Source organism: Dipodomys merriami, unplaced genomic scaffold (genome assembly GCF_024711535.1).
Source record: "Dipodomys merriami isolate MVZ:Mamm:240054 unplaced genomic scaffold, mDipMer1.0.p SCAF_5, whole genome shotgun sequence".
Taxonomy (NCBI): Eukaryota; Metazoa; Chordata; class Mammalia; order Rodentia; family Heteromyidae; genus Dipodomys; species Dipodomys merriami.
This window is the reverse complement of record NW_027206068.1, coordinates 17552504-17565025: the sequence shown is the minus strand read 5'-3', so window position 1 is coordinate 17565025 and position 12522 is coordinate 17552504. Positions and strand designations below refer to the sequence as shown.

The following is a 12522-nucleotide window of genomic DNA, read 5'->3' as shown; positions in this document are numbered from 1 at the left end:
GTGAACTGAAATTAGGACATGGAATAGCCAACAGCAAACCAGTAGCCACTGAGGGATCAGCTATCCTAAAGCACTTACTCTTCTTTCATTATTTTAATCGAAAATTGTTTCAGAATGTACACTTTCAAGTTCACAGATGAGAAGTATCCTTTCCTGGTGTCTGGGACTTGTGATGACCCAACTATCAAGAAAATATTGGAAGTGGCGCTGTAGCTCAAGGAAGTGGTGCTGTAGCTCAAGTGGTAGAGCGCTCTCCTTGAGCTGAAGAGCTGAGGGACAGCGCCCAGGCCCAGAGTTCAAGCCCCACGGCCAACCAAAAAAAAAAAAAAAAAAAAGAAAATATTAAACTTATAAACGTTTCCATTATGATGAGAGGAAAAATCTTTAACAAATTAAAGGTTTTAATAGCCATATTTATACTATAATTATTCTAAGGATGTTATCCAAATGTATAAGCAAGTTAGAATGTCAAGTGGCCTTTTATCTCAATTTGTGTCACATGAGCATCCTATACACACACACACACACACACACACACACACACACACACACACACACAGACTGGCTAAGAAACTCTGATTACAAAGATGACATGGACACAATCTCTGTTCTGGAAAAGTCCATTTATAGGGGAGAAAAGTACTTAAACACAATGCTGTAATGCTATCTTTTTTGGTGTCCCCTACTTGGAAAGCCCTGCAAAGTTTTTACATGGATGACATTTAATTACTCACCAGACATGGGAAGAATGACTACAGATGCACCAGCTTGTTTTAGAAATCCTAGTATCTGGAATAAGTCCTTACGTTGGAAAAAGGCTTCATAGCCAAGTCTGCCTGCCTAGATGGAAAGATTTCACATGGTTAAGAGGAAGCTAAGAGATCTTACTCTATAGCCAGTGGTAGATTTACAGAAAAAAAAGGAGGGCTGGCAATCTCTAGAGTCCAAGAGCTTAGAGGAAGAAAGGAGCAGGAGTCTTGCCAAAGGCAGCATGTCATGGCTGGGGACTACTCCATCAAGTGGCCCTGGCAGCTCAACCTGGAAGCAGGGCCATATGAGGATGCACCCCACCTCCCTTTGTAGCTGTCAGTTAGGCTCACCATTGGGCAGACCCTATCAATCTGGACTGTCCTTATCATGGATAACCATGGTGAGTCACTGCTATCCCATACTGCTCCTTTGAAAGGCAACAAATGGTGGCCCATCCAATTCTACACTAGTTAGCAGCATGGAAATTGAGACAAAACCAAAGGCCAGGAATCTTCAGTCAGATAGAGCTGAGATTTACCACATAAACCTTCCCTTAGGAAAAAGTAATTATCAGTGTTTTGAGCTTCCTTAACAGTGAACCTTGTAACTAAGCTATAATTAGGATTACCTATGTTCTATTGTCGGTGATTTGCATCAAGTTGTTAAATAAAATACACTTGAACTAGAAGAAGAAACTGAAGTTGGAATAAAAATAAATGAGATTCTTCAACTTCAAATAAGTGTTCTTAGCATTTAGTAACATCCAGTTTTGTGAAGGGAGGGAGGAACTCACATGCAGACAAATGGATTGGGCTCTTACCACATCCAAATAAATACCAACTCAAAGCAAATCAGAGACATCAATATGAATCTGAAACCATAAAGCTAGGAGAAGAAAACATGAAAAAGCTCTTAATATTGGTCTGGCCAACAAGTTTTAGAATATAACTCAAAGGTCACAGGCAATAACAGTAAAAACAGATCAGCAGGATTGCATCAAACAAAAAGCTTCTGTATAGCAAACAAAACACTCAGAATGAAGAAGTGAACTATGGAGTGGTAGAAATTATGTGTAAACTATCAGATAAGGTTTGGTTTCAATGTATCTCCTCTAAAATTCAGTTGTTGCCATCATGATAGTGTAAAGAGGTAGGCCATTTAAGGTAAGCCACAGTCAGAATGTAATGGCTAGCTTATTACTCTTCTTTCCTATGAGGATTTTGCACTTGTCATCTTGTCCTTTCACCTTCTGACGCATCAGGTCCTGGCAAGAAGGCCTTGATCATTTGTTGGAACTTCCTTTGATCTTGAATTTTCTAGCCTCCAGAACTGTAAGGAAAACATGTACCTTCTTGTATATAGTTTAGTATTTTGGCATAGTAGTACAAATGGACAAAGTCAGGAGTTAGTGTCCAAAATATATAAGAGGAAGTTTAAAACATAGCAAATACATAATATAAAAAGGCACACAGAAACATAGAAGTGGCCAACTAATATATTAAAAGGTTCTGAGTCTTGCCAATCCATCAGGGATATGCAAAGCCAAGCCAGATAGAGTATCATGTTCCATTTATTCAAATAATACTTTCCAAAAGTTCATAAAGTATGCAGAGAAAAAGAAGCAAAGGAGACTCTGTGTGCTTATGGGGAAGGTGTAAATGGAAGAGCCATATACAAACCAGTATGTAAGTATCTCAGAAATTTTAAAATAGAACCACATTTTGATCCAGTAATACCTATGTTTATCCAAAATAAAAATCAGTATCTCAAAAAGATAACTGTACTCTTATTATCCATAGCAATATTCATACCAGCTCAAATAAGGGTACTGTCTAAATAACCATCAATTTATGAATGAATAAAACACAGACACATCATAGTAAAAAATATTAGATGTGAATAGCAAGGAACTGATTTTAAATGCCACCAAATTAAAGAAGGAGCTATATTATAATGGAAAGAAAATCAGAATCACAGCAGACCTCTCCGTATAAACCCTCAATATAAAGAAAGCCTGTAATGTTATAATCCAAGCTCTAAAAATCAACAACTGCCAACTCAGACTGATTAGTGAAAGTTATCATTTACATTAGATGGTGAAACCAAAACCTTCCAGGACAAATGTAAAGGAATTCATGATCTTTAAACCATTACAAAGAATTCTAAAGGGACGAATACAGTCTGAGCTAAACAATCAAAATCAAAGAAACACACCAGATGAAAACCACTAGAAGATCAACTTAGTAAAGACAGAAGAGGAAAAATACAAAATATAGGGAATTAAGAAAATGTTAACAAGAAACATGATAAATCTTGCTATATTAACCTTAAATATTAATAGGTTCAATTCCCCAATCAAAAGAAGAACAACAGAAGATGGGATCAAAATGCAAGATCCATCCAATGTTTGCATTCTGTTTCGTGTTAGTTTTTAATCGATTAAAGCTTCCACCAATTATATGTCTTCTAATATGCTATCTGTATGTCACACTTATTGAATAAATAAAAGATGCTAATCTCTGATCTTAGATAAAGAATTCAGATACAGAGATTAGCACAAAATAATATATCTTTAAAGAACTAGGGCTGGGAAGGTGGCTCAGTGGTAGAGTGCTTGCCTTGCATGCTTGAGGCCCTGGGTTTGATTCCTCAGCACCACATAGAAAGTGGCACTGTGGCTCAAGTGGTAGAGCACTAGCCTTGAGCTAAAGAGCTGAGGGATAGTGCCCAGGCCCAGAGTTCAGGCCCCACCACTGGTAAAAATAAATTAAATAAATAAATAAATATAAAGAACTATATGAATCATATGCAATTCAGAAATAGAAATACCTTGCCTTTAAATAACTTTCAGAAATAAATATTTACTGTATTAATATGTTGATTATATGAGGAATGTTATATTCAAAGCCAACAATGAATATAAATAAAATTTCATACATATGTCATCAAAAAAAAGAAAAAAGAAAGACTCCTCCTCATAGTCACATATGACAGTATTTCCTTCCTTTGTAAATAGTGAGTTATGGCTCATATACATTCATCCACTAATGGTATCTTTACATCTTTAAAGGCTGTCAAACTAGCCTATAATAGAAAATTGCCCTATTGCAAAAGAAGAAAGAAGGAAGGAAGGAAGAAGGATTAGAGGGAAGAAGAAAAAGCAGAAGCAGCAGTACAGTCCCTAACATAGCATGTTTCTTTCCTCCACCACCCTGCAAAAGAAAAGGAAGGAGAGAAGGGAGGAAGGAAGGAAGAAAGGAAGGAAGGAAGGAAGAGAGGGAGGGAGGGAGGAAGGGAGGGAGGGAGGGAGGGAGGTCAGAAAAGAGAAATGGTCATGCCAAAAAAAAAACAAAAAACGCACAAAAACAAAACAAAACAAAAGGGAAGTGGCGCTGTAGCTCAAGTGGTAGAGCGCTTGCCTGGAGCTGAAGAGCTGAGGGACAGCGTTCAGGCCCACAGTCCAAGCCTCACGACTGACAAAAATAAGAAAAGGACTTGGGCTCCCATAAGCCTGGCCTCCACCATATCAGCCCAGTCTGGGGCCACATTGCCCTCCCTCCACCAAAAAAAAATGTGATACATGCAGAGTGGAAATATTATACATATTTAAAGAAGAACTGTCTGAATTTCACAACTACCTGGATAAACACAGATAATATAAATTGAAATAAAGTCAGCCAGGGGAAGACAAATAATGCATGATCCCACTTACAACTACAGTCCAAAATACTGAAATTGACAAAAACAGAGGGGGAAATGATGCTAACCCACAACAGAGTTGGGACACAGGAAGCAGTTGTTCAAAGGGTACAAATGTTCAGCTTTGCAAAAGGAGTAAGTTGTAGAGATCTAATGTGTAATAGCAATATGATCTTAGCTAACAATTCTATATTATATACTTAAAATTTGTTAAAAAGATCCATCTCAAGCATTCTCACACCAGAAAAAGAAAAGACAAAGAAAATTATGCATACACATTTATCATTCACAACGCAAATGTACGTCAAAATGGCTTAAGTACATGTGATTTTAACTGTACCATAAGGGTACATTGTATCTCAGTGAAGCTGAAAGGCAGAGGGTACAGAAGAAAAGCAGGGTATAAAGAGAAAGGTACAAGAACCAGTTAAAGAAGGGGAGGGTGATAACACATCCCCTTCTCAAGATGTAATCAATTCTCAGGTCCACGTAGCCTTCATTTGGGGAATTGAAGTTCAATATTTTCAGATTTTGGAATAACCTAAAACATAGAACTCAACAATATAGTTTTATGAAAATTTTGACTGTTTTTAAAAAAAGATCTACTATGTCTTTATTTTATTTTATATTTTTGGTCTACCTGGGGCTTGAACTCTGGGCCTGAGCATTGTCTCTGAGCTTCTTTTGCTCAAGGTAAGCACACTACCATTTGAGCCACAGCACCAATTCCAGGGTTGTTTTTGTTTTTTTTTTTTTGTTTTTTTTTTTTTTTTTGAGCACTTTGTTGGAGATAGGAGTCTCACCAAGTTTCCTGCCCAGGCTAGCTTGAAACTAAGATCCTCAGATATCAACCTCCTGAGAAGCTAGGATTACAGTTGTGAACCACCAGGACCTGGCTATGTCTTTAAGTCTTTTTTTTTTTTTTTAAAGAAACTGTCTCATAAGATGCAAACATAAAGGGGATTCAAATAAGGAAAGATAAAGTAAAACTCTCCCTCTTTGTAGATGACATGATCTTGCATTTAAAGAACCCTATGGACTCCTCCCAAGTTACTCGAGCTGATCTGAAACTTTGGCAAAGTAGCAGAGTATAAAATTGACCCTCAAAAATCAATGGCTTCCCTATATCCAATAATGAGAAAAGTGTGGATGAAATCAGGAAAGCAACTCCTTTTGTAACAGTCACACAAAAAATAAAATACCTAGGAATTAACTATAATTAATTATAAAAACATACAAGTCGTTATGTCGAAAAACTAACTTTACAACTTTGGTGAGGGGGGGAAGAAGGGAGGAGGATTCAGTGGGGGGGGAGCAGGGGAGGATGGGAAGGGATGGGAAAGGGAAACAAAGGAGGCTACAATGCTTGATAAGAAATGTACTCATTATCTTGCCCATGTAATTGTAACCCCTCTATACAGTATTTTCACAATAAAAAAAAAGAAATGTACTCATTATCTTGCCCGTGTAATTGTAACCCCTCTGTACAGTATTTTCACACACACACACAAAAACTAAATTAAAAAAAGAAAATTAAAGCAGAACTATGGAAGAAAAAAAAAACCTCCCATAAACTGGCACCGGAGGCTCACGCCTGTAATCCTAGCTACTCAGGAGGCTGAGATCTGAAGGTCGAGGTTCAAAGTCAGCCCGGGCAAGAAAGAACGTGAGGCTCCTATCTCCAATAAACCACTAGAAAACCGGAAGTGGAGCTGTAGCTCAAGTGGTAGAGCGCTTGCCTTGAGCCCAAGAGCTGAGGGACAGCGCCCAGGCCCAGAGTTCAATCCACAACTGACAAAAAAAAAAAAGGCAAAAAACCTTCCATGCTCCTGGATAGGAAGATTAACATCATGAAAATTACAATACATCCAAATACATCTACAATTTCAAAGCAATACCTATCAATATCCCAATCTCATTCTTCAATGAAATAAAAAAGCAATCCAAATATTCATATGGAACAGTAAAAGACCCCAAGAAACACTATTTAGCAGAAAGAAAAGTGCTGGAGGAATAGCAATATCAAATTTCAAACTCTACGACAAAGCCATAGTAATCAAAACAACAAAACAACTTCGTACTGGTACAAAATCAGACCTGAGGAACAATGGAATAGAACTGAAGACCCAGAAATGAACATGTAGACCCAAAGCCATCGAATCTTCGATAAGGGAGCTAAAAAAATAGAATGGAAGAAAGACAGCTTCTTCAGTAAATGGTGTTGGCAAAATTGGTTAAACACCTGTAGAAAACTAAAGCTACATCCTTATAAATCACCCTACACCAGAATCAACTCCAAATGGATCAAAGACCTCGAAGTCAAAGCAGACACTCTGAAAACATTACAGGAAGAAACAGGAGAAACCCTAGGTCTCCTTGGCACAGGCCAAAATTTTCTTAATAGAGACCCAGAAACATAAATCAAAGAAAGGTTGGACAAATAGAATTGCATGAAACTGCAGAGCTTCTGCATGGCAAAGGTCATAGCTAGCAAAATCAACAGAAAGTCCATGGGTTGGGAGAAGATCTTCACTATCTATACAACAAACAAGTGCCTCATATCTAACATATACATAAAACTGAAAAAAATACAAATATCTTTTTTCTTTCTTGCTATTGTTCGAACATATTTATACTGTATCATACTGTATCATGTGATTTTTTTGTTGCTTTGTATGTTCCTCCCCCACAGTATAATCCCTATTTTCACTGTATTTGATGTCAGTGCTTTGCATATTGTATATACACTTCTCTAATCCCAGGAGGGGAGAAGAAAAAACAAAATGCTTAAATAAGGATACAGGTTGACCCATTGTAACAATAAGATGTACAAAACACTATGTTGAAAATGAACTTTACAGCTTTGGTGGGGGTGGGGTAGTTGTGGAAGTGGGAGGGAAGGGATGGTAGGGGGAAAACAAAGGAGGAGGCAACAACGCTCAATAGGAAAGGTACTCATTACCTTGCTGTAATCCCTCTGTACAGCATTTTTACAATAAAAAACCACACAAAAATAAAAAATTAAATCCTCCAAAAACAAATCCTCAAAGAAACAGCTGCCTGATTAATAAGTGGGCTAAAGACTAAGAGAGAGATTTCTCTGAAGAGGAAATAAGAATAGCCAATAGACACGAAGAAATGCTCAACTTCTCTAGTCATAAAAGAAATGCAAATCAAAACAACATTGAGATTCCATCTCACCCCAGTTAGAATGACTAGAATCAAGAAATCTAATAACACCAGATGCTGGACAGAAGGGAACCCTACTGCATTGTTGGTGGGAGTGTAAACCTGTTCAATCACTTTGGAAAGCAGTATGGAGATTCCTCAAAAGACTACATAGAGCTCCTCTATTACCCAGCAGTCCCACTTTTGGCATTTACTCAAATAAAAAGAAAACAAGGCTATACTAAAGCTAACAGGCACAACTATGTTTATCACAGCATTATTCATCATAGCTAAGATATGGAACCAACCCAGATGCCCCTTAGTAGATGAATAGATCAAGAAAATGTGGGAACGCATCTGTACGGTATTTTCACAATAAAAAAAAAAGAAAATGTGGGATACACACATACACACACACATATATTCTATACTTCCATCAGAAAGAATGACACTGTCCCATTTGTTAGGAAATGGAAATACTTGGAAAAAATCATATTAAATGAAGTAAGCCAGTCCCAAAGAAATTTAGGTCCCATGGTTTCCTTTATTCGCAGTAATTAGTATGCATATAGGATAATCTTATTAGATGAACTGAAAAGCTATTTACATATGTCCATATAAGATGATGCTAAGTGAAATGAACCCCAAGATATGAATACAAGAGGTATTTGTTGTTATTGTTTTAAATGTACTATGTGATTTTTTTGTTCTTTCCTTTGTATGTTCTTCCCCTTATGGTATATTCCCTGTTGTCACTGTACTTGATTTTGGTACCCTGCATCTTGTACATACATTTGTCTAATCTGGGCGGGGGAAGGGGAATAACAAAACACTAAAACAAGGACACAGGATGACCCTTGCAACGAGACTCACAGGACAGTATATTGGAAATGAACTTTACAATTTCCGGTGGAGGGGGGAGGAATAAAGAGGGGTGGGAAGGGATAGTGGGAAAACAACAACAAGGAAGGAAAGGGGTAACAATGTTCAACAAGTAATGTACTCATTGCCTTACTCATATAAGTGTAATCCGTCTATATAGCAGCTTTACAACAAAATTTTAAAAAAGAAGCTGTTTTCTAAGGTGAATGCCCAATGTATATGTGTTCAATGTTATTTGTCCAAATAATTATTTCCAGATCTTTTTCTAATTTTATTGTTCTTTTAAAGGATGGGCAGAGGGGTTGCAGTTATATAAGTAAATATATTTCTTTTTTTGGAAAATGTCACCCCTTCCCTCACTCTCTCCTATTTTTTCCCTCCAATTCCTACCCACAATCTGTATAGTTCATTTTCAAGATGGTGTCTGGTGAGTACCACTCTTACATTTTATTTCCATATTTCTAAAAAGTGTGTGTATGCTGTCCCTGAGCTCATTTGCTCAAAGCTAGCACTCTACCACTTGAGACATGGCTCTATATCTGCCTTCTTTTGGTAGTTAGTGGGAGATAAAAAGAAGCCAAAGTCTCATGAACTTTCCTACCCAGGCTGGCTTGAAACTGTGATCCCCAGTTCTCAGCTCTTGAGTAGCTAGGATTACAGGCATGAGCCCCTGGCACCTGCGCCATTCAGCATTTATTATAAAAGTTACAGTTCTTTTCCTTCCTGCCTCTTCCTCACCATTTTTAATACAACTTCCATGACTAGAAAGTGCTCACTGCTAACCAAGTGTAAATTGTAACCATTTTATGTGTGACTTTTATTTTTTAATGTGGTATTTTCTTCCATTATTTGTGCTTAATTTTCTATGTTGCTCTCCCTAGTTCTTCTTTCCTTCTCAATCAGACTTCAATCTGGTCTTCTGATACATTTGTCAAATCAACTATTGCATTTTTCCTACCTGAAGTAGGCTTGCCATCTACAGTGCCTACTATTTCTTCTAAACGTGAACTTAAAACCTTGAGTGTTTTGGTGATACAAGAAAAAAAACATTACATTCAAAATTATTCTATTTATTTTCCCATTTGCTGGTCACTTGAGGGTCCAGAAATGTTCCCAAAGTCCATCTTCCAGAAAGAAGTTAAATACATAATGAAATAGAAATTTTCCATGACAAATAAAGAAAGAAGGATTATATTATGTTATGGAGTATTATTAAAGTATTTCAAACAATGGCTACCTTTATTTAATTAGAATTAGGTTATTATTTGCTGAGGTTATTTCTTATTGTCCCTCCTCTTTTACCCTATCTACTACAAGTAGTTGTACTAAGGGAGAGAAATACTTTCAGTTTAGCAGCTTTCTTGAAAGTCCCCTAGTGGATGTTTTTTTTCATGGATAACTATTTTAGTGTTTATCTTTTTGGCAACTGCTCTCTATATTTCACTTTATTTTCCTTTCAATATTAGCTTTCAATATTAGCTTCCTCTGTGCATGTTTTAAGGTTTTAAGTACCAGGAATGTTTATATGTTTATATTTTTATAATATGCAATGTGACATTTTAATATATGTATACATTGCAGATGATCATCAAATCAGTGTAATGAGTACAACCATCAGCTCCAATACTTCCTATGTCTCTGTGATCAGAACACTATAAATATCATTTGGTGTTGGTGTCTAAACTCTCTTACAGCAGCAAGCAGATGCCACAGGAGGGGTGCTTCATACATGTGTGTGGACATTTTTTTCAGGAACAAGACTATGGTTTTTGGTCAGATTCTCAAAGTAGTTCTTGTTGCCAGGAACTTAAAATCCTCTACTTTAATAAGAAGACAAAATCAAAACAATCCAGTTAAAAGAAACCACTTGGCCGTTCAGCAATGACACCCTGTGGAAGACAGAGTGAATTATCCTTTCTGGAAGGGACCCACCCATGACTAATAGCCACAGCTTTTCACCTGTCAAATCTAGTAGGCCTCAAGCCTTCCTGACCAGAATGCACAGCATTGCCCTGACTTACAGAAGCCTGCTCTCCTTCAGCTTCCTGAGCAGCTTCTCACAGCTCCAGGCCAAGGAAATCATTAAGAGAAATTGAACCAGACCTAAAAACTGTGCTTGCTCTAGCTTACTACAGAGAATGTTCATGTCTTCCAGTGAGTTGGTGAGCACCCCCCACAAGGCAGATTCATTTAGGGTACAACCTGTACTGACAGGCCTCTTGCTGTGTGCCATGCTGGGTTTCTGGTAGGTGTGTAGGATTCCAGAAAATGCTTCAGACAAGGAGAGAGAACATTTGTACTCTGTCCTGTTCTGCTATAAACTCACCATGTCCCTCAAGTGTGGCAGAAGGAATTTGCAAGCAAAGGAACCATCTTTATTTTATTTTTTTTTGAGCATGCACAGTAAGCCAGGAGAGACACAGATGATCTACTTTATAGACTATAAAAGAAACTCAGAAGGATAAATAACTTGGTTGAGATCACTGTGAGTCATGGACCTGAAATTCTACCCTAACCTCCCCCCTTTTAAAATAAGCTTTGTTTTCTTTTCGAGCAGTCTTAAATGCATATGAAAATTAAAGAAAAAGTTCTCATACATTCCCAGCACCACACATTCATGGTTTTTCTCTCTCCTACCAAATCACTGAGATTCTAAATCCGTTCAAAGACAGAAAATGAGTTAGTTTCTTAGTATCAATTATAATTATAATTGTTACTAATTTTTAGAACAAAACGTGGTTTTGACAAAATGAATAATGAACAATGAATTCATCTTAAGTAAATTTGAAGTTTCCCATACAAGATTTCTTTCCACTAGAGTAACTCTATCAAACCTTAGTGGGTATGATAAAATAACTGTAGTGAAGCAATATGCAGTGGGATAATGGTAAATTTTACATTTTGAACAATTTCTAAACAGAATTTATCAGTACGAAGTCCCACGAAAACTGGGAAATCAGACTACCTGATCTACTTTTATAGCTGGAACTACTGAAAAGAAAATAACCAATGATGAGAGGGAGGGGGATATAATTACAGAATTTTAGTCTACATTAATTTTAATGTAGATTAATTTTTTTAATTTTTAAATCACTGTTTTTAGGAGGTTTTGAACAAATGCATTAATCTCTCTAAGCTTCAATTTTCTCACCTAGACAATGTGGACAATAATCAGATCTACCTCATGGGGACCTTAGAAAAATTAAGAAAAATGTGGGGGTGGAGCACAGTTTATGATTTCACTTTTCTCCATAGTTTTAAATTTCTATTTTGCTTTGCTGTTGGTGTTGTTTGTTTGGGGTTTATTTAGTACTGGTAGTTAAATCCAGGACCTCCATGTGCTAGGGAAGGGCTATATCACATGAGCCACACCCCTATCCCTTTTGTTTGTCCTTTGTTTTTGACATAGGGCCTCCCTCTTTGCTCTGACAGGTTGCTCCTGATCCTCCTGCCTCCAACTCCCAGTAGTATGGATTATAGGCAGGTACTACCACATCCAGCCTAAAAGTCTATACTTGAAGAAAGTCAACTTCAATTGAAGTGTCAAGTGAAGTAAGCCAAGCCCAAAGAAACATAGGTCCCATGGTTTCCCTTATTTGCAATAATTAGTATATGTCTAGGACAAGCAGAAAAGGTCTAAAGCTATGTACATATGACCATATAGGATGATGTTAAGTGAAATGAACCCCAAAATAGGGACACAACTTGTTTTTTCTTGCTTGCTATTGTTTTTAATGTATCTAAAATGTACTATGTGATTTTTCTGTTTCTCTTATATGCTCTTCCCCCACACTATAACCCCCCATTTTTACTGTATTTGATTCTGCTGCCCTGCATCTTGTATATACATTTTTCTAATTTGGGGAGGGGAAGGGAAATAACAAAATGCTGAAACAAGGATACAGATTGATCTATTGTAACAATGACATGTACAAGACACTATGTTGAAAATGAACGTTACAAGTTGGTGGGGAGGGGGGAGGTGCAGAGGTGGGGAGGAAAGGGATGTTAGAGGAAAAACAA

General features: G+C 37.2%; 1 pseudogene; it reads right to left on the bottom strand.

Moving 5' to 3' along the window:
* Positions 1-12522, bottom strand: part of LOC138810013 (ferritin heavy chain pseudogene) — a 79796-nt pseudogene that overhangs the window by 40613 nt on the left and 26661 nt on the right.